Source organism: Aphelocoma coerulescens, chromosome 13, assembly GCF_041296385.1.
Source record: "Aphelocoma coerulescens isolate FSJ_1873_10779 chromosome 13, UR_Acoe_1.0, whole genome shotgun sequence".
In the NCBI taxonomy this organism is placed as follows: Eukaryota; Metazoa; Chordata; class Aves; order Passeriformes; family Corvidae; genus Aphelocoma; species Aphelocoma coerulescens.
In genome coordinates, this window is record NC_091027.1 from 6,274,323 (window position 1) to 6,300,242 (window position 25,920).

At 45.3% G+C, this 25,920-nt stretch overlaps 1 protein-coding gene and 1 long non-coding RNA gene across 3 annotated transcripts in view; one reads left to right on the forward strand and one right to left on the reverse strand.

Moving 5' to 3' along the window:
* The window catches only part of LOC138118096 (uncharacterized), a 190,970-nt gene that overhangs the window by 34,170 nt on the left and 130,880 nt on the right, over positions 1–25,920 (reverse strand). The gene's annotated exons all lie outside the window — the stretch shown is intronic.
* LOC138118241 (uncharacterized) lies at positions 9,742–12,678 on the forward strand. The gene is made up of 3 exons (XR_011155052.1): positions 9,742–10,039; positions 11,473–11,573; positions 12,512–12,678. It is a non-coding gene; the product is annotated as an uncharacterized lncRNA (long non-coding RNA).

Sequence of the window (25,920 nt, forward strand, 5' to 3'; positions counted from 1 at the left end):
AAGTCTTGCAGCAAAGCTATGCAAAGGCAGACTGAGTCAGAGCCCTTCTACAATAGCATGGTCCTGCTACACAGATCAAGCTCCTTGGGCATCGTTAGGAAAACTTGACCTTCTGTCCTGCTGTCATCTGAGGGCTGACAAGCTCATCAGCCAGGCTGCAGACAGGGAAATGACAGAGGTGGAATTAATGGGAATCACCTAATTTGCCTCCCTGCCGACCCCAATGGCTGCACCATTGGGGCAGGGACAGCACCGCCTGTGCTCAGCTTCTGCTTGAAGTAATTAGGGCAGATGCAGGTTGAATGCACCAAGCACAGGAGGGTGGGGGCAGCGAGGGAGGGACTGGGAGAACATCAGGTAATGCCAGGCCACGGGCAGAGATGGATGGCACAGAGATTCCCTGCGTCAGGCTTTTGGTCCCAGCAGGTTAAGGTACAGCCGCCCTGACAGATGCAACCATGCAGCTCGGAGGGATTCAAATTAAGGTCAAAAGGGATAAAGCAATGGTGAGGAAATGAATGCAGTGTTCCTGGCTCACAGTCATGCCCAGATGCACGTTCCTCATCTTTTACGAGCGTAATTAAAATGCATCATTTGTGTGTGTGTGTGTGTGTGTGCACATACATGCAGGCACACACAATTTACTTCCCTGGACAGGAATACAACCATAGGAATTATTTCTTTTTTCACTGCCTCTGTGGCAGCTATCTGGATTTTAAGCTTGGGAAGATGGGAAGGAAAATGGGAAGGGAAAAGGTACCCCTTTTGTCTGTTTAACCTTATCAGGAGAGGAGGAGAAAGCTGCTCACAGCTTTTCAGTCCTGAGCAGGGATCCGGTGGCACACAAACAGTTCATGCAATTTTCCATTTGCACAGAGCAGGGCATGTAATGCCTGTGGTTGGAACTGGGCCCAGGAGGGGCAGGTTTGCTCCCCCAGCTCTGTCACTCAGCAGATTAATTAGCCATTACTCTCAGCTCTACAACGTAACCACAGCCCAAATCTGCAGCAGCAAACTCTGAACCCATCCCAGAGCCCAGTGCCAGCTGTGCCCAGCACTTGTCCAACAACCACGAAGGTCCTACATGCCAGGACTTCCTTCCCTCCTGCTGCTAGACAGCATGGCTTGAGGCTGTGACAGATTCTCTTCGTATCCTGCTGGGCTCTCCATTGTAGCTGGTCAAATGTCCACATCTAAAACTGGAGTCCCAGAACACAATTCGTTCCAGCATTGGTGCCCAGAAGCGCAGCCCTGAGCTGGGAGAGAGATGTGCTCAGTGGTGTTTGAGGGCAAGGATGGAACTGCCCACAGCTGACAGGACTGTTTTGGCTCTCTGAGGCCACTGGACACTTACAGGACCCAATTTTTCAGTCTTGCAGCTGAGGCACACAGCCTGTTTGCCTCCCACAGCAGGATGTTTATTCTCCCAAGGTAGGCACACATTTTACCCAAGCCCCTGAAAGCAGAGAAGTGTCTGAGCACTGCTCTGTGCTTAAGGTTTGCAAAAGCTATTTTTGCTGGCCTCTAATATCCCATTAGTGCCTGTCAGTGGAGACACAAGTGCACCGAGGAGAGGGCTGAACACTTTTCACTCATTGTAAATTTGTGACACACGGGAATTTGTTTATTCCTGGTTAGAAAATGCTAAGCCCATCAGTTATGTCCTCACTATTCTCATCATGCCATCTTAATTTACACTGACCTTCCAGCCGGAGCACAGCCCTAAATTGTCACAAACAGTCAGCTCTCCATTACGCGGCTCAGTGGAGTGTGGGGGAGAGACATCTGTGTGCACGGGCTCAGAGCTGCCTGTGCTCAGCACAGGATCCCCGGGCGTAATTAGCCTGGACACTGCACTGAATCCTGGCTGACTCTCCTGCAGCCCCGGTCTGCAGCTCATAAACCTTTCCAGAGTGCCAAGTGCTGCCGTTCCCTGCTCTCCTCTGCCATTACCTGCCCCTGCCTCCACCCACTGCTGCTCAAAGGGCTGCTGCCACCTCCAGCTCGGACACACCACATCCTGTGGCTGCCCACTGAGCTGGCACTGACGCTGGGGATGCTGCAAAGCTTGTGCTCATTGCTTTATCTGGACTAGAGCTGGTCCCATCCCTCACCCTACAGCCCCTCTGCACCGCCTGCCTCTACATCCTCTCCTCTGGGAGCCTGGCTGAGGGACAAGCAAAACTCACACGGTAATTCAGTGTCTCACCACCAAATGTCTGAATTATGAATTCTTCACCACAGACTTGGCCAAGATTGCTGTGGGCTGAGAAACAGGCATCTTCTAAGGAGCTTGGGGACCATCACCATATTGGTCTTCTTCGGGATTTGGTCATCAAGCAAAGTTGTCAGCAATTAGCACAGATGTATTTTAGGTCTGTTTATAAATGTCTCGCAGCTGCAGTGATCAAGAGCTGAGCACAAATAGCAAGGGAGAGAAGTCTGTTTGGGCTCTTTTCTGATGTAACTGCCTCTGGGTGGAGTCAGACGTTTTCTTCCTTCTTCCAAAGGCTGATGGTGTCTTCAAATCTGTCAAAGCTGGGATGTTAGGAGGGAAAAAGGACCATCCTGACCTTAGAATATCTAAATTGCTCAGACATCAAGACCAAAACTCTCTGGGGTGGGATCAGCAGAAGCTGGCCAGAAGCTCTCTCTGAGTTCAGGTGTTCATTAATTCATCAGTATTCACACAGGGTATTTAATCAGGACTGCCATGGGGTTAGGATCTCCTTCAGAAACACTACAAAACAAAGAGCATGGCAATGTTTGTCTTCTGTCTTTCTGCTAGTGACCTCCTGCTAAACATCAGAACCCAGAACTGCCTGCCAAGGCCTCGGATATTATCAATAAGCCTTCTACTGTGACATATTTATCTCCAGGGGTAAAGCTTCTGATCAGCTGTACTGCCTCTGGTTCCCCAAACTTGAATCCCAGACACAATCTCATGCCTCAGGCACTGCTGCCCAGCGTGTGCTCCCTCCTCTCCCTCCTGCAGTGGCACAGGAAAGGCTTTGACACTGTCTTTGCAGAAGGACAGTAGCCCAAGATGCAAGTCTCAAGAAAAGGAGATATAATTCAGGCTGCCACTAGAGCATTAACATGAATAAAGAGGAAAAGGACACATCCCCGCTGACGCTCTGCACAGCTTCAACTTCCTTGGCTGGTTTTACTCCCCTGCTCCAGCATTTCTGAGTATCTGAGAGCAGGACCTGATCCAGCAGCTCCCCCAGCTCCTCCTGCCCCTCCATGCACTGCTGGCTCGGTGGCCACAGCCCCTTCAGCAGGTGGACACGCTGGCTTCAGCAATAAAGAGAGTTTGAAGCCATTAAAAAACAGCAAAATGACCCCTCCTGCGGAGCTGCTGCCATCAGGAAAGCAACACCACCAGCAAACAAACAGAAAAAGGCACTGGAATTTTTGCCAAGGCGGCTGTAGGTGGGAAATGAGGGGCTTGGACAGTGCAGGGGCGAGATGCGAAGCAATTCCGGCTGCGAGCGTAGAGCAGTTCCTGGGGCAATGCGGGATGCTCGATGCTCGGTCCCGCTTACATCGGGGCACATAACAAAAGGGGCCATTGTGGCGGCGCTGGCATCAGGACCGACTGTGGCAGGCAACTCTGCTAAAGACACGGTTAACTGCTGCACTGAAGTAATAATCCTGCGCTAAATCCAGAATTTAAATGCCTCAAGGGCTTAAGGGCTGTCAAGAGCTGCAATTCATTTCCAGGGGTTTTATTTAGTTGCAGCAGCAATTTTACCTGAGGGTGACAGTAAATTTGAGAATTACAGGGCTAATAATTTAACCGAATTGGCTGCGGTATTTTTTTTAAAGAAACACAAACACACACACACAAGGACTCGATGAAAGGAGTTCTGCACATTACATGCTTGCAGGTTTCATTTGAATGAAAATGATTAATGGGAACATAAAGATAAAACACACCACAGCAATAAAACAAATCAGCTCTGCCTCCTAAAGGTCAGAGCAAACCTGCCTCCTGGTTTGGAAATCATCTCCTAGGACAACATCAGGCATTTGCTCCTGCATCCCCCTCTTGCCTCCCCCAGCAGATAACTGCTACTTCCCAACATCCCCAGCAAATGGATGGAGCAGAAACTAAACACATTCTAAGCCAGACACAGAAGACATGGACAGAAACTGTGGTTCACACCACTGGCTCTTTAATTTCAGAGAATAACTTTTCCCTGTCTGTTATTTGCACTGTTATCATTGTTATTTGCAATTAAAAAACTTGGAGTTCTTTTACTCAATACCTCAGTTCAGCTTGGAAGTTCCCTCAGGAAGAGGTGGCGACTCAGCATAGCATCAATGTGCAATTTCCAACACCAGGAAGGTAAAACAACATAACAATTCATAGGGAGCTCTTTCCTTATGCCTTGGTCCCAGGAATGAACAGAGCAAACAGACCCCCACATCCCCTTCCCAAATCGTGTGGAGGGACAACACTGCAGAAGTTCCCACCCAGCCAAATTGCTGTTTCAGAGAGAGAAATTAAAGACCTGGGAGCCTGGCCCAAGAAAAAACCTGAACCTCCCAGCTGTGAGTCTGTCTTGCAGAAAAATTTTACATTATTTGAAACCACTGATATCTTTTCCCTCTCCCTGCCATTGTCATTGAGAAATATGTTCTTTTCTGCATTTCTAATTGGGACGGAACAGATGGCGAAGGCTTTGTTTAATGAAATATGTCCATTCAATTAACCCACGCCATCGGGGATCCAGCAAGGTAAAAGGAATCAGCATCCTACTGCTGTAAGATCTGCACACCTGAGCGAGGACTGGGATGCCACGGGCAGGGCCCAGAGACACAGGCTGGGCCTGGCTCAGCTGCCATTCCTGCTTCCCATGAGCTCTGTTTCCTTAATTATTTCTTTTTTCTTTTTTTTTCCTCCAATTTCCAGTTGCAGAACTGCATCCAGAGATTTTGAACCCTGTGTTCAGTCTTGCCTTAACAACCCATGGAAAAAATCAATATCTGTTCTCCCTAGGAATTGCTTAGGGGTCCAGTTAGACAGGGAGTTGTACCAAAGGGACCTGGGTCCCACTGCCAGCTCTGGCACCAAGCTTTGGGGAGGGGAAGCCCATCTGTGCCTCAGTTTCCCCATTTGTGGTGATTGAATATCAATTATCAATATCAATTGATAATCATTCGATTGATTGAATATCAAATATCAATTACTCTCTGAACAACCCAATATGTGGTTCACTGACAGTCTGAAAATCAACCAGCAACCAACACAGCTTCCCGAAGCAAAACATGGTATTTTATTTCAGGCCTTGGTCTGAAACAGAGTTTGGCCCCTTGAAAGGAGGGGGATGACATTTTGAAGGACAAAAATTGAAACACACATTCATACTGTGAAAAAACCCCCCTTTTTTTCCTGTCCAATCCCACTAATAGCCTAATTACCAGCAGAAACAGAGCCAAAGGACACAAAGGCCTAGGATTAGATCAGGCTGCTCTGGAGTAAGTACTTTTATGCAGGTAAATAGTTTGTTTCTAACCTTGCTCCTAGCTTCCACTAGTGCAGGAGCAGGGGCTGTTCAGGGGTGTGACAGGAATAGTTTCTGCTAAAGAAGGCTCATTAAATGCCAACTGGACTAATTTTAGCGCTTTAAAGCCAAGCCACTTCGGAATTTCATTCCCAAATGGTAAATTGGTGCATTTACCAAAATAAATTGTTTTGGGGTTTCAGTTGGTTGGAGTTTTTTTAAGCAAGGAAAGCACAAAACCCCAGAACCTTTGGGAGTTTTCCTTTACCTTTCCCCTTCTCCCTCCTTTCCCCTTTCCCCTTTCCTTCTTTTCTCTTCCTCTTCCTTCTCCCATTCCTTCCCTTCAGGAAGGAAAGAGAGCACTCAGCTGCTTCCCATGCTCAGACATGGGGAAGAAATCAAAATACTTCTATGGGAAACACCTCTTCTCTTCAGTGATTGCTTTTTCTTGTTTTATAGAAAATCCAAGGAGTTTATTGGTCCCCTTGGTTTTGGAGAAGCACTTTTGGATGGTGAATCATTCAAAAATAGGATTTATGGAGCCAGAGGAGAAACAAAACCTGTGACACCTCCCAGCAGGCCCCAACATCCCGGCTGAAGAGTGACACACCCAGTGACGCATTACACACCCCCCTGGGGTGCCAGTCAATCCCTGCACTCATGAAGCAGCACCAAATGAGCCCTCTGATGTCCCATAACCCTGGAGAGCCCAGATCCCTCAGTGTGCCAGTCCTGGGCTTTAGCCCTCACCACCAGCCCAGCCGTGGTGGGACAGCAGCTCCCTCAGCTCCCAACAGCACCTGACACCCCTAAGGGTCCCCAAAACACATCCTTCAAACATTCCCAATTCTCTGTTATGACTGAGTTGGATGGTCTTCCTTCTCTTGTCACCCATTACAAGAGAGTGGAATGCCACTTTTCACTTCCTTTGAGCTGTTTTCAGGCTTATCTGGCTCCTAGTTCTTATTACTACCCCTCAAATCCCTGTCCTCTCTCTGGTAGCATCACAGATATATTTCCTGGCATTTGTGACTGTTCCCACGCTGTCTCGAGTTGAGCTAAACTGTTTCCAAGTGCAAAGCAGCATGACTGAAACCCCTGCTAGACTTTCATAATGAATATGAAGTTGCCAGACAACAGAAATTCCTAACTTGACTTCATTCTCCAAATCCATTTATCAATGCTAATCAGCCAAGACCAGACAAGTCTTCCCATTTTGACTAGAATTACCTTTTTTTCTAATGACAACAAAACAAGTGTTGCAAAAAGAACAGTATATCATCATGTAAAACTCGGTATTTCACTAACACAATATTTTAACTCATGACTCAGGCAAGATACAGGCTGCAAAAATGACCCACTTGACTCATCTTTGTTAATGGCAGAAGTTTCAGAGATGTATCTGAGATCCTGCTGTGGAACAATCAGGCCTGGGAGCAGCTCTGGATCTGAACTCTCTTTGGGATTTGAAGACACTCTGATCTAGCTCCAAAGCTTCTGGTTTGGAGGATACAGCTTATTCTCTTGGATGTTTCAGCAGCCAAATCAAATCATTTGATGGTTTTGCAATGTGCTCAACTGGGATGCTACAGGTTGACTGTGCTAACATAACTACTGCAGCTGGCTGGCAATAGGGCTCGAGATAAAATGATAATTTTTCAGCACTGAAGTGAAAGTACGCTACATAAATGCAATAAAAAATTGAAGCCTTCCCTAACCACCAGATTTTACAATCAAAGCTCTGCATCCACTTGCCCATATCAAATCACAAAGGCTGATGGGCAGGTAGAGGTGCTTTTTTGCCAAGGGTGCTGGTCTTGGCCAGAGCAAGGGAACTGCATTTGTGTCCCCTCCACAGCAGCTCCAAGAGGTGGTTTCTGACAGCTTGACCACCTCTCACTCTCACAAGTTGGCTGCCTTGTCATTGGCAGAGTCCTCAAGCAGATCCAGCTGCCCAGACAGAGCTGGCTCGTGCTTGAAAACGTGGCAGGCAGCCAGAGCAGCAGAGAGACCTGCTGGCTTTCCCTACACAATCCCTTAACAAGGAATCCTGATGTTCCTGGGCACAGTTTTCTTTCCCTGGGTACCTCACACCTTCTGGCAGCTGCTTGGATACCTCTGAGACTCCCCTCAGCACAGAAACAAACAACCTTTTTTCTTTCTTTCTCTGTAGGGATGAGCGTGCAAGAAAACCCCTTGTTAAACAGGAATTTCTTTGCACCAGAGAGGCAACTCCAGCCCACTCTAACCAGGTGAGTTCTTGCCCTTGCTATTTTAACATCTGGCTCTACTGGGACTTGTGTTTTTGCTTAACCCAGACACATGCACCAGCTTCCATGGGGAGTGAGCCTTGCTAAGGGTGCCTATGCATTTGGCCGTCAGGGATGGACAGAAGGTGATTTTTTTTTTTTTCCTAGCCATTCTGTTTGTTTTGACCCAGATGGTGAGTCCAGGCCACCTTCAGGTGGTACTTTCTGCCCCAATATATATCACTTCCCCTTCTCTTAATGTCTGAGTTTTACCAAAGCCGTGTGTGTGACTGCTCCCTAATCCCCTTGAGACACAACAAATGGATTAGCACAAGCAGTTTAACCCAGAGCTCTTTGCTAACCACCCTCACCTTGAGTGGAGTGGGCAAGGGGCAAGCACAGTTCAGCACCACGAGCTGCTAAAGGTTTAACCAGCCATGGGACAGTGACCAGTTCAGCCAGCTGAGAAAGAGCCAGGCCTGTAGTCAGCAAAACCCTCACCACTCTCCCAACTCTGAGTTCTAGTCCAGGATAGAGCCCAGGAAAAAGCAAGCAGCAAAGACCAGTAATTTCAGCATCAGAATGGTGCCTTCAGCTTGCCACCGAAAGTCCGCAGTAGGAAAACACAATTAAATAGTTGCACATCGACAGACTCTCCTAATTGCTGCAAGGAGCAATTCAATTATGTTTTCAACACTGAAATGAGTCATTACCAGTCTATAGGGGAAAATTGTGTTTGTGGGGTCATGGTTTTTTATAGCACATGCTGTCTTCTTCCCCAAAGTTAGCTCTTTTACTGCTGACAATATTAATTTTGGATGGATTCTTCCCTTTAGGAACTAAATTGAGACAATTCTAGTTATGGGAACAATTGTCCACTGTAGATCAGAAAAGCCCAAAGCCATAACATCCAGAGTTATGAAAACAGAAACTTAAAATTCCCTTCTGCTTTGAAAAATTCAACTGCTTCATAATCAAATCACAGATAATCACACTTCTACTCTGACTTCATTGTAACTCTAGTCAATACAAAACCCTAAACACTGTTGGGATGGTACTCCAGTTCAAACCAGTGATAGCTGGTTTTCAGTAAAGGAAGAAATAATTCCTGCTATGAAAGCAGCTAGAATGAAAGGTGGCAAAGATATTTTGAAGGTATTCTGTATTACAGGTGCTGGGAGATTTAAAACATACAGAGTATTCTAAGAATTGAAGCAACTTAGTGAATACTTATAAGAAAGTCAAGTCAGGTTAGATCTACTACTTGGGTGTCTGAGGATGGTTAAGAGCTACACTTGAACCTTACTAAGAGAGATTTTGTTTTCTATTGTTCCTACATCAATTTGAAAGTAAGATGATTGCAGAGCAGTGAGATTCAGCAGCACTGAGAAAACCCTGTTTTGAGAGCTCTGGGTTAAATAGCACTGATTTAGATGTTCATGCCTGCACAGTAGTTCAGCAAAGATAACAGGTTGCAGTAGCCACTTGGTAATTGACCTCTGGTGATTTAAAACCTTAATTTGCTTTCATGCTTTCTGATTTAAAGTAGCTTGTGCACTTGGGCATAACTGCCTTAAGAGATCTAAGCAATATTTTAGCCTGAATTCCTCAGGAAACAAGGCTTAACAGAGCATATAGACTATCCTTCCTAATAACTCCTAAAAGCATTGGCCATTTTCAGCCAGATATGTTGCAGGGTTCAGAGTTGTGATGCTTGCCACACTAAGCTCTTGTTTATTCTGTGAGCCAGCTCTTGGTTCAGCAAGTTCTGTCCCTTCTGTGGTGGGCACATCCCACGGGACATGAGGCCAGAAGAGGATGGTGGGGCTGGGTCCTATGTGCAAAAAGGAAACCAGAGAAGTCCAGGCTATACTGGGCTGCTGCTTGTTGAATGTGCTGTTTATAAATAACTCTGTTACAGCCGTGACTCCATGACATTCCCTTTACACAATGAAATGCCACTCTCTGCCAGGCACAAGCAGAGGGTGAAGCAGATCTTCCCTGTGCCCACAGGTAGTGCAGGAAGAACCACAGGGTGCAGAGCCCTGAGAGGCACCTTCAGGCAGGAAACAAAGTTCCCTGGGTGATTTGTAGGCTCTGAACAGCAAAGCTGTCACTGAGCCACAGTGAATCTTTCTCCATCTGAACCTTTGCTGAGCTGATTTATTGAAGGTGTCAATAACAGAAGTGGGCTGAGGACTGGCTGTAAAGCTCAAACCCTGAATTTCCTGTGTTTCTGCACTCCCCTCTGCCTTCAGCACTTTGTTTCATCTTCAGGTGAGTTGAGGTTTTGGCTGGCTGTTACGGGCAAAGGGCTGCTGGAAAGGAGCCCCACTGCTTCATCTGCACAGGGTAAATCAGAGGATGCTCATTTTCACAGACTGCACAGTTAATGGTTGGGTTAAGTGAACAGGAGTTAAAAGGCAGCTTGGTCAAGCAGGCAGGGAAGAGCTGGAGTCAGAACATCCAGCTTCCTGCTGCCCATTAAATAATTACATGCCCCTTTGGGCCATAGCTTTCTGCCTTTGGAATAAGGGTCAGTCCCAGTGTACTGTGGTCACAGGACAGTAGACATTTCAGGAAAGGGGTCATGCATTGCCATTAGTTCTATTCCTAAAATAAAATCTAGGTGCTGACCAAAAGATCATTAAATTAAAGGAGAAGATTCTGTGAACTTCAGCAAAATACAACGCACCCCTCCTTACACTGGCTGCAAGATTCCTGTCACAATGACACGGAGAGGGATTACAAAGAAACACCAAGAACATTGCAGTTAAATTTTCAAAGCCAGGCTGTGTTATCTGCAACCATGAGAGGCTGCAAAGCCTGTCCCTGTCCCACCAGGGCTACAGTGCCTGGTGACACAATCCCACCAAGACCTGCAGGACTCATCTTCTGGGCAGGGAGCCCAGTGCCATGAAGGGAAATGCTAATAGTTAAAAAGATGTCTGGAGCTTGCAGAAATAGATATTTCCCCAGGAATAAAACATGACTGGGAATAAATGTTTTATTCCATTGCACATAATGAATGGCAGTGAATGTGATTTGGGGACCTGTCAAGAGAGGGGAGCACAGACATAGTACATGCACTGCAGACAGTATTAAAAATGTTTAACTGAAACACAGGGAATTGAGATCACTGATAATTTTAATCTCCTTTCCTCCGTTTTTTTTTTTTTTTTTCCTTTTTATGATCACCTTCCAACGTGGCTGAAAAAACAGGGCCATCAAAATGTTTATTAGAAACTCTTGCAGGAACCAATCCATATGCAATTGCACAGAAGGTAAAGAGGCATCCACTGCTCAGTATTTCCAGCAGATTTAGCATCAAGCTCAGCTTGCAGCCAGACAAACAACACTATCTGCTTCCAGAAAAAGTAGTGGAAAAGAATCACCAGGAAATAAATAAAGGACAGTGCTCTAACCCAGCAGCTGCTTGAACTGCTCTGATCTGTGGCAACACCACTTTGCAGAGGAGCTTTTCATCAATCTCCGTGTATGGCTTAATAGAGGCTGTCAGGAATATGGAAAACTGTCACTCTTGTGTGGCTCAGAGCAGCTCTCACCCCTACCCTCACCAGACAACACAGTGCACAGCTTCTACCAGCATGGGGGGATGAGGCCAGCATCTGCTGCAGCAGCTCCTTTCTGGCTGCTACAGACATTTTTAAGAGGAGATTTGCTCCAGCTTTTATTAATTGCTTTCACAGGCAGAGAGGATCCTTGTTGGGAGATCAGTTTGCTCCTCCAGGAGCATCATGTTCCCCTTGGCCAGCTAAATCTTCCCTCTACAAGGCCTGAAGAGTCCAAGGTAAGAAATGTCGTGTGTGGTTTCACATGGTTTATTAAACCTGCAAAGAGGCTTGTCCTGACAAAGGAGCATCGTGGTGCTATTAAAAAGCAGAATGGCACCAGGGCATCATCTCCAGCTAATTGTTTCATCAACTTGGAGAGCAACAGCTGCTTGCTAAATAAGGCTCTTCTTTTCTGCTTTGCAATTGTGCTCTTCTGGCTGCCAAGAAAAGCTCTGACATTAAAGGCTTCTCAGGGCCTCTACAAGTGTTGCCTTTGGTTTTAGTCCAGAAAGGCAAAAAGCAAAATCAAGGGCTGCAAATCAGAGGAAGAGGTGAAAGCTCAAAGGAGATTCACCTTCTTCCCACCCACCCAACCAGTAAGAATTGGTAGAAAAAAAAAGAATTAATGAAACTTGTTTGGTGCATTTGCTTCAGAAAATGTTAATTCTCAGCTAAAGAAAAGACACTTGAGAGTTTCCTCAAATAAGTTTATGTTTTCAGTTGCTTTTGGAAAAACAATCAAGTTTGCATATTTTTACCAAAATATTGAAAGTGCTTGAATCTTTCCTATTACAAACCAGGAAACTGAAGCTATTAATTCAGTCCTATAATAAGACTGGAGAAGAAATAAAGAGCTATTTAGAACTAGTTACTGCTCTTCATAATGAACTGAACTGGCAAAGATTCTTCTATTTTTTCCTGTTCCTGAGTTATCCAGGAATCAAACACGATGCAAGCAACTATTAGTTAAAGTACAAGCTCATGCACGTCGATTTCCCTTGTCTCAGGCTCAGCTCATTTGCAATTTAAAGCATCAACAGCAAAATATTCTGCACTTAGAGCTTTATCTTTTCACTGGTAAAGCTCCTTCCTGAACACGTCCCCTCTGTTCTGGCCATTTGTGGGCTGTCTTTAAACTTTGTGTCTTAATTTCTCCTTTCTTCTTCCCAAGCAGGTGACCAGAGAGTGAGCCAGGCCAAATGTCGCTGGGTGCCAAACTTGGCGTCAGCATTATTGGTCTGTTATCAACAGCAGAGGTTCACTGGGTTATGCAGATGCCTCCAAATCTGTGATTTTAAATTTCTGGAGCAAGTCAATCAATAAAGTTCACTTGAGGATCAACGTCTCCTTGCAGAAACAAGACAGAATGAGTAGGCATTTCTCACTTTTACAAAAAAGATGGTGGGGAGAGGGGCCAGGGCTACCTCTGAACTGACCATTCTGCTTTAGCAGAACCCCAGGGGACACTGGTAGAACAGATGTCCCCAAGTGCTAATCACACCCTGCAGAGTGTGACTAGTGCCTGCATGCCAAGCCAAACCTACCTGCCAGACCAGCCGTGGGCATGGGACAAGCCAGTCATGATAGGGAATTCCTCTGCTTCCTCTTGTGATTGACAAGAAAAGCAATAAGAAGATAGGAGCTGAAGAGTTGTGTGCAGTAACCTTTCCCTTTGTCAGAAACGTCAAAGCAATTCCTAACAGCTCACTTTAAAATGCATTTTCCATCCTCTTTTTGACATCTTTCCGACCTCCCCAACATTGCCAGAAGATACAAATTCACCCTGACAGTCAGGAGAGGAAGGGAAAACAAGAAAGAAAATAAAATAAAAACCAATCTCTGAACTCTTTCTAACTGTCATAGAGGACAAGAGTCAGTACTATGTGCTTACTGAAAAATCAAGCTTGAACCACCTTGTCCCCACAAAAAACCAGCACTAATAAGGCAGGAATGAGGTTACTTATCCTATCAGGACCCGATGATTATTGTCTTATTTCCCTGATAAACACTGATAGCATTTGTAATACAGCTATAACAGGTTCTTCTTCTTTTAATTTCTTTTCTCCTCTCACAAGCGTTCTCCATTCCTTTTCTCTGTCATGTTGACTTACAGAACCTGACATCTTTGCACCAGGAAGGTTATTAGTTGCTGCTGAATGAAAGTGCATATAAAAAACACAAACCAAACCAAAACCAAGAAACAATAATCCACAACAAAGAGGAAAAGCAGAGGTTTTACAGACAAAAATCTCGCACTTGCATTTTGTGACTTCATGGTAGATTCCCTCCTACTAAATTTACATCTCTAAATAATTAGGTATCTTGTTTCATTAGCCATCCAGGCTTCTACTATCTTCAGTGAGCAGTGATAGGGGAAGTCAGGAGAATGATTCACCACACCTTCTTTAGAAAGCTATTTTGGGACTGACTAGATCATTCTTTGGAGATTGGACAATTAGTACAGACTGGATGTCCAACTTCTACACAGCTCCAGGGTAAGATGTGCGACTGTCAGGACACAAGGAAGGATGGGTGCAAAGACTAAAAGCTGGTAATAGACATCAGTGACAATTAGTTGGTTTTAAAACCCCTGGGAAGGAGCAGACCCAGGGAGAGAAAACATTTGTTCAAGGTCACAGAGAAGGTCACTGGAATCACTCATGTCTCACAAGTGCACTTCAATGTCCCGAATAAAACATTAATTTATCATGCAAGGAATGAGGCTGAGGAAATGAAAGTTCAAATGGCACATTAAAAAAAAAAAAAAAAAAAAAATCAGAAGAAGAAGCATGACCTTCCACTGCATATGTTTAACCAGAGTTTCATTTACATGAGCAGAAGCACACCAGTTCCCTCAAGCTTCTGAGGAAATTAGTAGAAGGAAAACACAATTCTGTGCATTTTCAGGAACTGCTTTCATTAACAAAAACCCAACGCACAGGAATGGCATCAATGAGTGCATCACCTCACCAAACTGAGCCAAAAGTGCGGTCAAAACAGAACTGGGGCAAAAGCTGTAGGCAACAGAAAGACTTCGCACTGCACAAAATTAATGCTGGCTCTGGAGATGGGAAATGATGAGAAATACCCTGAGAAAGCACTTCAGACAGCAGCTAGACACCCATCTGGGGGTGTCCAGTGCTGTGGGACTTCCATACGTGGAGCCAGTAGTGACCAGAAGGTGGGAAAGAAGCTTCATCTGTCCCATGTTCAACCCTGCCACAGCCAATAGGAGACCACAGAAACCAAAGAGACCTTCTAAGGATTTCTGGGTAAAAGAAAGCCTTAAAATACTTGCAGTGACTACAGTCTGAAAAAAACAAATAGCGCTGACCATGGACTTGCACATAAAACTCCCACTGCAGCATGCTCAAGACAGCAGTCAATGTTAAAAATTGCCTCTTGTAATTTCTGTGCAGAAAAGTCTGCATAGGACTGAAGGATGATTTTTATCCTGATACCACCACATCTCTTTGGACCCTAATCTTTCAGCATTAGCCCCTTCCTTAAAACAAGAACTGCCTGCTGAACCAGTGCTTCCCCTCCTCCTCCTCCAAACACTTCATAACTGCAAACCTCAGCTGCTCTTACTTGTTTCCTGTGTTTACCCAACAGATCATGGCAAAAAGGGAGAAGAGGAAGGAGTTTATAATAGGAAAATAATCAATAGTGACATGCCATCGCTGTCTGCAAGGCAATCAGTAGCAGCTCAGGAGAGACCTCAGTGGCTTCTGTGTGCTCAGCGTGTGATTGCCTCCTGTGGAGAGCTAAGCTGCTGTGAAAGACTTCAGCAGGTGCCTTTTCCTCCTCCAGCACAGGGAATTCAGTCTAAGTCAGGCAGCTAAATTACACCTCTGGGTTATTATCAGCAGTATTAATTACTGTGTTCTCCCTAATTATCCTCTCTTAACACACTCGGTTTGCGGGAACAATGCAAGGTTGGCAAACAGTGGCATTTAAAATTGATTGGGCCAGAGGCTCAACTGATGAAACACAGCACAGCAGGTTTATAGAAAGGTCAGATCAGTGGTGGGGTTTATCCACTCTTTTATGAGGGTGTGAGCTGAGTTGCAGCAGGCTGACATGCCCCGGCCAGCTGGCATGAAAGGAGACACACAGTTTGGGGTCAGTTGTTCCCTGGTTTTACATCATGACCCCATGCAAAGTGCAATTCCCTACCACAGTTCCAGTGCGACTTTCTGACCTACATTAAAATAAACAACACAACATCATCACCCAGAGTCAGGACAGTTCCTTTTGTCCCCTGTTTCACCTGGCATGAACTGCAGGTAGGCTTGGGAAACCCGGGAAGACTCTGCTGTGTTCTGGCTGTTCATCCTGTTCTTCAAATAACCAGACCTGAGTGACTTGCACTCTGATCACTGACATGGAAAGTCACATTTGAAACATAAGACAACTCCGTTTTGCACTTCCCTACCTTTGTTTTTCAAATGCCTGTTTTTCCCCAGGCTGCCTCCCTGCTTCTTGGATGAGGATTTGTGCCTTGGGTACACAACTCGCCTCACCAGATTCAACCTGTCTCAAATGTGGTTGGAAAGAAGAAGGCTCAGTGGCTTGACAGCCTGACAGGGGAGCCTTGACAGATTTGCTGCCTTGGGGGATGACAAACCTGCCCCCTCAAAATGTACACATGCCCCCATCAAATAGATCTGTTCCTGAAAAAGCACTAACATTCAGAGAAAGTGTAGGAAATAGAAAATCCTGTAATCTAAAGCTCATCTTCTTGGACTGTGATCTTCCAGCACGATCCTTTAATGCACATCTGCCCATAAATTCAAACTAGCACCTCTTGTTAGGGATCATTTTCCTCTATGTCCCTCAAAATGTGGTTTGGTTTTGTTCTCACTTGATACCTATGAAAGTCACATCTAACTGGTCTTCTGTCCTGCAGAAGACATGACATAAAATACAACAGTATTTGCAGAGATGGACTTTGAAAATCTCACCCCACTTTCTACTGAGAGCCAACCAAAGCTCTATTATTCTCCTCTTGCCAGTTACAGGGTCTGAAATACTTTCTATTTATATATAATATATATCTTGCAACTATCACCAGACTCCCGTGCTCATCTGCCTCCAGAGTTCAGAGTTTAAATGAAGCACTCAGAAAATACAGACCCAAACACACAAGACATATTTGCCAGTGTATAGAGAAGCAACAGAAATCCCATTCTAACAAACTGTTCTGCAGCTCAGAGAGTGAAATCCAGTCTGGTGAAGGTCAATTCTAACCCTGTGTGTATCATTTAAGTCCTTCTTTGGCCTGTAGCTGTCACAGAGGCCAGGCACTTTTGGAAATGTTTATACAAGATCCTGTGTTTTTCAAGAACAAACAGCAGCTACTGCATTTTTGACACATTCCCTACAATATGACCATAACCAGGGCAAGACAAGTGACACCTTGCTCTAGGCACCCACTGAGTGGGCACCAAATAAGATAAATCTGCCCATTTCTTGGCTAATTCCTGCTCCTGCAGGAATCCAAGGACATCTGCAGATCCACAGCACTAGAGGAGAAGCAGAGATGTGTAGGTTCAGAAACAACCCCACAGAAGGATGAGACAGTGCCTCAATTCAAACATCAAACCCCCTCAGCCTTCCCCTGAGAATCTGACCATTTGCTACTGTTACCATCTTCAGCATGAGCTGGTGATACCAGAGAGAGAACTGTGCTCCTTTCTGAAGGATATCAAGGGCTCTTCCTTCATTTTGATTACAAGAATAGAGCTCCAACCATGACACACCTGGAGGTTCCCAGGGGAAGACAGAGCAGCCACGTCCATAAGAAGGAGACAAGGTGCAATCAGGGGAGGTGCATTACAACAGCAAAGAAGCCATCTCAACATGAATTCTTTAATGTCAAAAAGGAATCTGCCCAACAATGTGTCCAAAAAAGAAACTGGGACATATATAGACCCCTTCTCTCTTAGCCAGCAAACCTCCATCCCTGTAACCCCTGCCATGGCTGTGAGCTCTCTCTCAGAAACTAGCACTGTCTTGTTCCACCAGCAGTTTTGCATCCCAAAGGGGACCTTCTCCATGATGCTGCAAAATGTTCAGGGTGTAGAATGGGATACAAAGACTGGTTGCCACCTGCACTGGACCATTCTAGGTAGTCCCACAGCTCTTTTCAGTCAAAGACAATCTTTCCAGCAAGTTTTGGACCAAGCCCGGCATAAATTAGAGATCCCAAGGCCTCCTTAGTTTGGCTTTTTTTCTGGAGGAGAGTGTGCAGGACAGTGTTTGTGCTGATGAACAGCTTGGCATTGTGGTAGCAAGGTGCAGGGGATCCAAAACCCTGCTGCTGTTAATATATGTGAGTCACCATTGCTGCCTGTGCCAAACATGCTTCCAAACAGAGCTGCAGTTTGCCCTTGGTTGTTTCACTGGGCAAAGGCAAGTCTAAAAAACTTTTTTTTCTCCAGTCTTTCAGGATATTGACACAGCAGAGATCTCTGTTTCAATCTGCTTACTCGCAAACATCAAACAAAGAAGACTGTTGTACATTTGCATTTTATTAATGGTTTACAACTCGAATTTTTCTTCTCTTTTGTTCCTGCTGATCTCACAGAAAGCTATAAAAATATATAGAGATGTCTGCCAAATATATTTCTTGGAGGAAAGCAGGAAAGTGTGAATAATGGGTTCTGAAGTATGGATAATTAGCAGATCAAATAACCCCAAGGACTGGGAAATTTTTTCATTCTCTGCAGATATTCAACATCCTTATATTTCTAAATAAATTATACATACTCTCCAGGTACATTTATTCTTCTAACTCGTACAAAAAAAGCAGAGATGTCTACTATGAGGCTATTTATTTATTTAAATGCTCCTGACAGTGAGAAAGTGAGAGCTCTGGCTGCAGTTAGGAGTCATATGGGCAGCTGCTGTACTTCCTGACCGTAGCACCTCTACCCTGATCTTTCCACTCCTACAAAAGGCTGTTCTTTGATTCAGTTCAGCAATGCCAAGCTCCAGAAGTTTGCCAATGTCAGCAGGAAGGGCAGTGGGCAGCAGGTACGCAGCAAAAACTGTGGACCTGTTTGTCTCTGCCTGCAACTCTCCCTTAGGTTTCCAAGTCATATTCCAGTGGTTTTTTTCCTAACTACTGCCTTACTTCTCATCTACTTGCTGCACTTCTTATTATAGCCCTGAATAAGGAACATCCAAACCTCCCGATTCACAAAATCAAAGGAATTCACTTCTCATATGAAGCAAGGTAAGGCCAGAACAAAGGGAAGGGTCACCCAGCCAATGTGTGCAGCTTTGCCCATACATTTTTTGAAATAAATGATAGATAAGAGAATGGCTGCCCCACTGAGGTGTTCAGCTGCTGATTTGTGTAGAATGTCAGGGACTGATCTTTAAAAAATGGGTAGGACTCTGTTGCAACTTAGGGGTTCACAGGAACAGGTTTTTCTCAGCAATTCCCTACTCAAAAAATAGAGGGCTAAACTCTGTATTCTCCTAAAGTCGCAAGAAAAATGAGGCAACTCTTACTTATAAATAAACCTGATAAACTGTTTCAAAGCTTGAGCTCTCAAACCTCATGTATTTTTCCCTAATGAAACACTGTCATCTGAGAGGCAAAATAAAAGTCTTCCCTTAGAGACAGTAATTTAATAGCAGGGACATTAATTAATTTCATCTCCACATCAATGCTCTGTTTTATTTAAACTCCCATCCTGCAGCCACTGGGGTGCTTGAGCATCTGCAAAGCCTGCAAGAGCCCTGGACTGGGGCCAGGGGGAGGTTTGGTGTAGGTGGCAGATGGCAGACTAATGGAGACATGACAGAACCAGCTCTAAGCCAGCCTGCCCGAGTGGCAGGAGTGGTTTACCAAGAGTAGGGTGGTGCTTGGCCCAGGAAAAGCAGGATGAGCTACAACTGCCCACACTTAGCTCAGGCAACACAGTGACTGTGGGCCTTTGGTAGCAATAATGAGATAATGCCCATTAAATAGACTGGAAGTATTCAGATGCCCTAAACCCATCTGCTGTTCATCTTTGTTGATCAAAGTTTGCCACAGTCACTCAACATGGACCCAAAATGGCACTGAGGTCCTGGCACAGGTTGCCTACAGAAGCTGTGGCTGCCCCATCCCTGGAGTTCAAGGCCAGGTTGGATGGGGCTTGGAGCACCCTGGGATAGTGGAAGGTGTCCCTTCCATGGGCAGGGGCATTGGAATGAGATGACCTTTAAGGTCCATTCAAAACCCAAGCATTCTCTGATTCTAAAGTTCATTATATGTTTGAATGAGGGCAATTTCCCCTCTTAGAAATCTCCTCACTGGACTACCAGGGTAAACTCAATAAATGCACCCAGAAGACATGGCACATCAAAACCAAATACCCAGAACTACAAAAGCAAGGTTTGACATGACCTAGAAGCTTGTTAAATCCTTAGCTACAGCCTGCTGAGACCGGAAAACTATAATTCAATTCCAAGGAAAGGGGTCATGAAGCTCTCTCAGGAAGATGTCTCCATCAGTAGCCCCACTGAAAATCAAATTGATCTTTCCTTACCCCATGCAATTAACCTATGTAAATACCTGCTAATGACCACTTCACTCATAATTCCTTTCATTCACACATCAAGCCACACGAAGACACAAGCAAGCACTGTTGGTGGCAAAGCCTATGTCTCATCTGAACTTCATAAGCAGGGAGATCTGCCCAAGTTTGTGATTCTTGGACTTGTATTCCTTCTAGGACACATAAATGGTAAAGAAACAAGAATAAAGTTAAGCTTTGCATGTTTTTCTGCAGAAGAGAAATGGTACTCAAACCAGTAGAGCCCCATTGAAGCTTAGTTTTCTAAAGAAATAGGATTTATGTTGCCTGTTGTCTTCAAGATCTCAAAACCCTCTTGAACTCCGGTGTCAGGTGTGGATCAGTCCCCTGTCTCTGCCTGTTACTGATCAGTAAAATGGCAGCCTTGTAACTATAATTACAACTGCTGTGGTAGATGCTTACCCTCCCGACAACGGCTGGGCACAGACTCAGCAACACAAACCCCAATCTCAGAGTCCTTTTCCATTAGAAAGCACACTTCATTACTTGACCACATAGATACAGTTGGAAAACAATTTCTGGAGGATGGAAACACCCACAGGATCTCTGCAGAACCCTGCAGAATCTCTGCAGCCCTCTGTCCCTACAAACACCTCACAGCACAGCCTTGTGCCCCAGCACCACGCGCTGTAGCAGGTTTATGTTCTGTCAGTAATTCTCTCCAGCAGCTCAGCAAGTCTGGCAAAGCCCAAGGCTACAGCCACCAGTTTTATGAGAGTAATAAGCCGAGTTTATTTCCACACCACAGCCATAAACATTTGCAGGATCCCAGCCACGTATGCAGGGCACCTGAGACACCAGCAGCTGTCTCTGGCTCCACTTGACCCCCTGAAAAAGGAGGCATGGAAAATGCTGTCCCAGCAGGCATTAATGCAGGTTAATTAAACCTAAACTGCTCAGCAGGGGCACAGTGAATTGAGAAGCGGTGCTTCTGCAGGCTGCCCAGTGCACCAGTCCCACCGTGGCATCATCATTAATGGTTTTCACACAGGCCTCAGGGCTCATTTGCTTGACAAGAGCAAAGCAGTAATTTTACTGTTGAACACTTGCAAAAATGATGCCCTGACTGTTATCAAAAGTGACAGGCAAGTTATGTGAGCAGTTAAGTGAAGGTTACTTTTTAGGGCCGAACCTCTGAATAGATCAGACGTCAATTAGTTCATGCATGGAAGGAGAAGGGGAAAGAAAAAGAGAAAAAGAAGGAAGGGAAAATACAGAAGAAGGGAATAGAAACAGCAGGAAAGAGATGGACTTGTTTCCCTGAATCAGTGTTCTGAGGGATAGAAGGGGGACAGCTGTCAGCAGGGTGGCTGCCTGCAGTCCCCAGGGAGCTGTGACCATGCCAGTCCCTGGCAGCTGCCACAGCTTGGACATTGCAGCTGGACAGAGGGAGGGGCTGAGCTTTCAGCACCCCCAGGAGAAGCAGCCTCTGACCAGCACCTCCCACGAGCTTTGGGGGCTTTGCCTTTCCTCTGCATTCCTCAAGCGAAAACCTCACGAGAAAACTTTCAAGGTCCAACAATTTGCTTCTTTTATGCTGTGGACACTTGAAGAGGAACAAAATCATCCACAGAGTGAAGGTACCCAAGCACCATTCCAGTTCCATATTTTTAGAAAAAAAGATGAGCCTTTAACACCCAAGAAAGTGCTTAAAGAAAAAATTTCCGTTTTGACAAGTCCTTAATGAAAATAAATAATTAGTGAAATTCCATTTGATTGGCTCTAAATAAAAAAGGGCTTTCGCCTTAAAATGACTTTTCATTTTCAAAATTTTAGTCATACCAGGCTGCAAAAGCTGAAAAAATATGGAGTAAAAAGCTGCAGTCAGAATGAAGCATTTGATTAAAAATAATACTGTTTTTATTTTCTCATACTCTAAACCAATTTGAAACACAAAAAAGTGGGTGGAGTCACTCCCCTCATCCTACCCATCCTGCTTCACCTGATGGCAAACGTGAGGAAAAGGAAGAAAATGGAACTCACAAACTGCAAGCTGACTCATGAGCAAGGGCTTGGAGGAGCCACCTGGTTCAGACAGAGACAGTCACGTCCCATCACCCGCAGGGTGAGGAACAGAGAGGTCTTGTCCCTGCCCTGGTGTGTGACATGTAAGGGCTTAGCTGCTAATAACTGTTACTGCTCCAGCTCTTTGCTGGAGAGACTTGCTCTCTTGGCTTTCTGTAAGATGGTGTAGCACAAGCCTTCTGGATGCACAAGGTTCTCTGAGTTTTGTGGAGACTCAGATTGTTGGGAAGGAGGGTGAGGAAGAGGATTCCCTAGGATTCAGACATGCAAGAATTGAACCTGTAGACAACAGTTGGAATCCAAAGGTGTAACTAGAGGTTCTCTTGCAGTTAATGGCTTTAGAACAGAACCCAATAGTATGGGTTACAGCTTTAGAAACACTTTCTTTTATGATTAAGACTAGGAGAAAGAAAAACAGACTGTCCACTCCCCTGCCTCCCTCCCAGAGGAGCTGCCAACTGTGCAGGACATTTGGTCTCAGGTAAGCTCACCCAGGCAGGGTGACAGCTGGCAGGGCCACCCAGGGACACCAACACCAAGCCCCAGGTCCTGCAGCCCCATGCCAGGCACAGCCCTGAGCCATGTCCTTCAGGCTGCACGGTCTGGGATGCACTGACACAGCTCATTGGAAGAGAGATTAAAGCACACCATTATTTATTCCAGATAAGTTCAACTCTGGATCTGTCAGCCTTCACAGGGCCATAAATACTTCTAGGGCTGGACTCAGGCTGGGTGAGTCTCTTGGGCTTGGGCTGGAAATATTGCAAATGGGAGCTTATTTGTCTGAATTCCCACTTTCTACATCCCTTCTCTTGACACCACCTCCCCCCTTCCTCATCTTTATGTCCCAAAGACAGGTCAGGGTTTTGCCCACTGGTTTGCACCTGGAGCAGTGGCTTGGTTGGTATAAGCAGACTTGATGCAGGCAAGGAATAAACCTACAGAGAGTGCCTGTTGGTTTTCTGATCACATCCTGGGCTGGCTGTCAGGCTCCAAAGGCAACAGGATTTATTGCACTGAAACGCAGCAGCAGCAGCCGCCGCCCGTGAGGAGCCTACCGAGCTTCATGCACAGGAATAAAAATTTCAGGGCCGCTTGGAGATATGAAATATTTCTTAATTACTTTCTGCTCCAGCACAGCTTGAGGATTTTGCTGCTGCTGCTGTTGTTCTCAGAGCTTGTTTGGTAGTTTTGCCCCCTTTTTTCCCCCTTTTTTTCTTTTTTTTAAGCATAACTGGTAGCAAAGCAATATTAATGCCGGAGTCTGTGCTGTATTTCAAAAAGGACTAGCCATGGCTTTGCCTGGGGACTGGCTGCTCGTGGTGGAGGCTAGCACAGAGAGGGTGCCAGCTCCTCTCAGCATGGGATCATTTACCTCATGCTGAAATATATTAAAATCTTCTCCCCTGAGACATTTCTCCATAATGGCTTTGCAGAGAGGTGCATCATTGTAACGCTTAACAGAAGCCTGGACAGGCTCTTTCACTGCTTCCTCTCCAGCCCTGCCTGATCGTGTATTGCACTAATGCCCCTGCTGCTCGGTGAGATTTGTCCCTTGGACTGTGATTCCTAAGGCACAGTTTTCCTAATCACCCTTGAAACCAGCCTTGCTTGGCTCCTGTTCTTCCTGCCTAATGTCTGCCCCTCAAACAAACGTGATGCTTTTCACTGCCAAGGCCAACACCTGAGACAAAAGGATAGACAGGTGCTAAAATAAATTTGTTCCTGAGCTGTTGTTCTCTGGGTCCTGGGAGAGAAAAGGGGGAAATCCCCGGGGGAAATGAGAAAGCTGAAAGACTGAAGCCTGTTTCTCCTTCCATTCCCATATCCTCAGACTTTGGTTAAAAACATGAAGCCCTTGCAGCCAGGCTTGTGCCAGCACAAGGAAACTGCAGGGAGCTGCACCCTGGTCACAGCTTTCCTCTCTCAGAAACACTGTGGAAAGCTCCTCTTAGCCACCAGTCAGTAAATACTGCCCAGGTGAATGGATGATTCCAATTAAGGGAGTTTGGGTAGAAGGGTGCAGATACCAGGGCTGAAATACTGACTTGGAGCCTCTCCTGCATCCCCAGAGGCCAAGGTAAGGAGAAACAACAGCAGTATGCTCCTATCCCCAGTTCAACCCCTCCCAGAGATTCTCCAGACTAATTCTGGGTTGTGCCTTACACCAGGCAAGTGCAAGACCCAGAAACAGAGCTAAAAAACTCCAAATCCCCTCATTCTGTGCAGGTGAAGAGTAAAAGGACAATGACTCTTCATCACATCTACACATCCCTTTTCCTTCTACTTTACATGTAAACTGAGAACAAGGCAGCACTAACAGTTCAAAAGTCTCCCTCCCCCTACTCCCTTACCACTGTGAGTGCATCTGTTCTCAACCAGGGGATGTTGGTTCCTCATCATTATAAAAGACAAAACCCTGGACACAACCTTAGAGCACTCAGACTCCAAATGAGAGAAGTGGCACAAGCAGGACTTGCTTCTCTGTTACCAGACTTGCTCAGATCTTTGTTCCTAAAAATGGCACTTTTCTCCCAGAACAGCAGGCTGGGGAGGACAGCAGGGGCAGCAGCTGGGCAGAAAAGAGAATGACAATTTTGCCAGGACAGCCCAATGACCATGGTAGGACATGTTTTTTAATCTTTTCTAGGTTAAACACAGGCAGTTGTGTCTTGTTATATTACATTATATAATATGATTTGCTGCTATAGTTTGATAGGTTGAATCCAAGAACATCATGACTCATGTAGGAAATTGGAAGCCTCCTTGTCTCCAGAATAGTGTTTCCAGAAGCTAGAGTGAATCAAACTGATTGTATTTATTTAGTTATTTTTGCTGTTTAGTAAATAACGATTGAGTTAGTTATTTTTAAAGTCTGGAAGAAAAACCTCCACAGATTTGAGAGGGGGAGGGAAGCTAAAGGCTTGGTTGCAACAGATTCTCAAAAATCAAATATTTTTAGAAAACATTGCAAAAAAATGGAACAAGTGGAGCAGGGAATTATCACCAAAGGTGGATGTCAGGACTCCAGGGTGGCAGTCCCTGTCTCCAGTACTGGCTTCAGAGAAAGGCAGATTTCCCTGCAAAGCAGCCTGGCTGCCAAGGAGATCCTTGCCGTGGGAGCTGAATGCTTTTGACAAAAAGCCTGAGCCTTTCTGAAACACTCCAGCATCTGGCCGTGCTGGTCTGCCCAGACATGAAGATCCACTTCACAATAGCGTTGTAAATCTTAATTAAGATCTGTAAACTATAGATAAAAAGGATTATATGAGTACACAAGTATCACTATCAGGTAGAGCCCCTGAGAACCAGCACTTTGATGCTGCACCATGCACAGTGGCATTGAGAAATGTATGAATGTCACAGCATTATTGATTCTGTAGCTACTAAAAAGCTCCAGGATCCCTGGCAATAAAAACACGATAATGAGAAGTAGCCAGGATAGCACTATTTCTGCAAACAGTATTTGCATTCCCTGGGACTGGAGCATAAGCTGTATTTATCAATAGAGAGGTGAGGGCTGGTTTGGAGCAAAGGATTAGCCAAGTTCATTTTGCAGAAAATGTGGTGGCTGTGGTTCACCTTTTTAGCATTGGCTGCAAGGTATCAGTAACAAAAGAGCAACTCCTCCAAAATCAAATGTTGCAAAACAGCAACAAAAGATACCAGAAGAGAATATATCTAATATATCTGCTTTCTGGTTGTTTGGTTTTTGTTGTTTTTTTTTTTTTTTTTTGGGGGGGGGGGGGGGGGGTGGAGTTAGGTTGTTTTGGTTTGGTTTTTGGTTTGGTTTTTGGGTTTTTTTTGGGTTTTGGTGGTGTTTTTTTTTTTCCCCTAGGTAAAGCCCAAACCTCAACAGCTAAAATACCAAAACCTTGGTTTATTTATACTCAGGATGTGCAGGAGCACAACCTCATTAGAAGGTGAAGGAAAAGCAGCATGTTGTATTGCCCTAACGAGT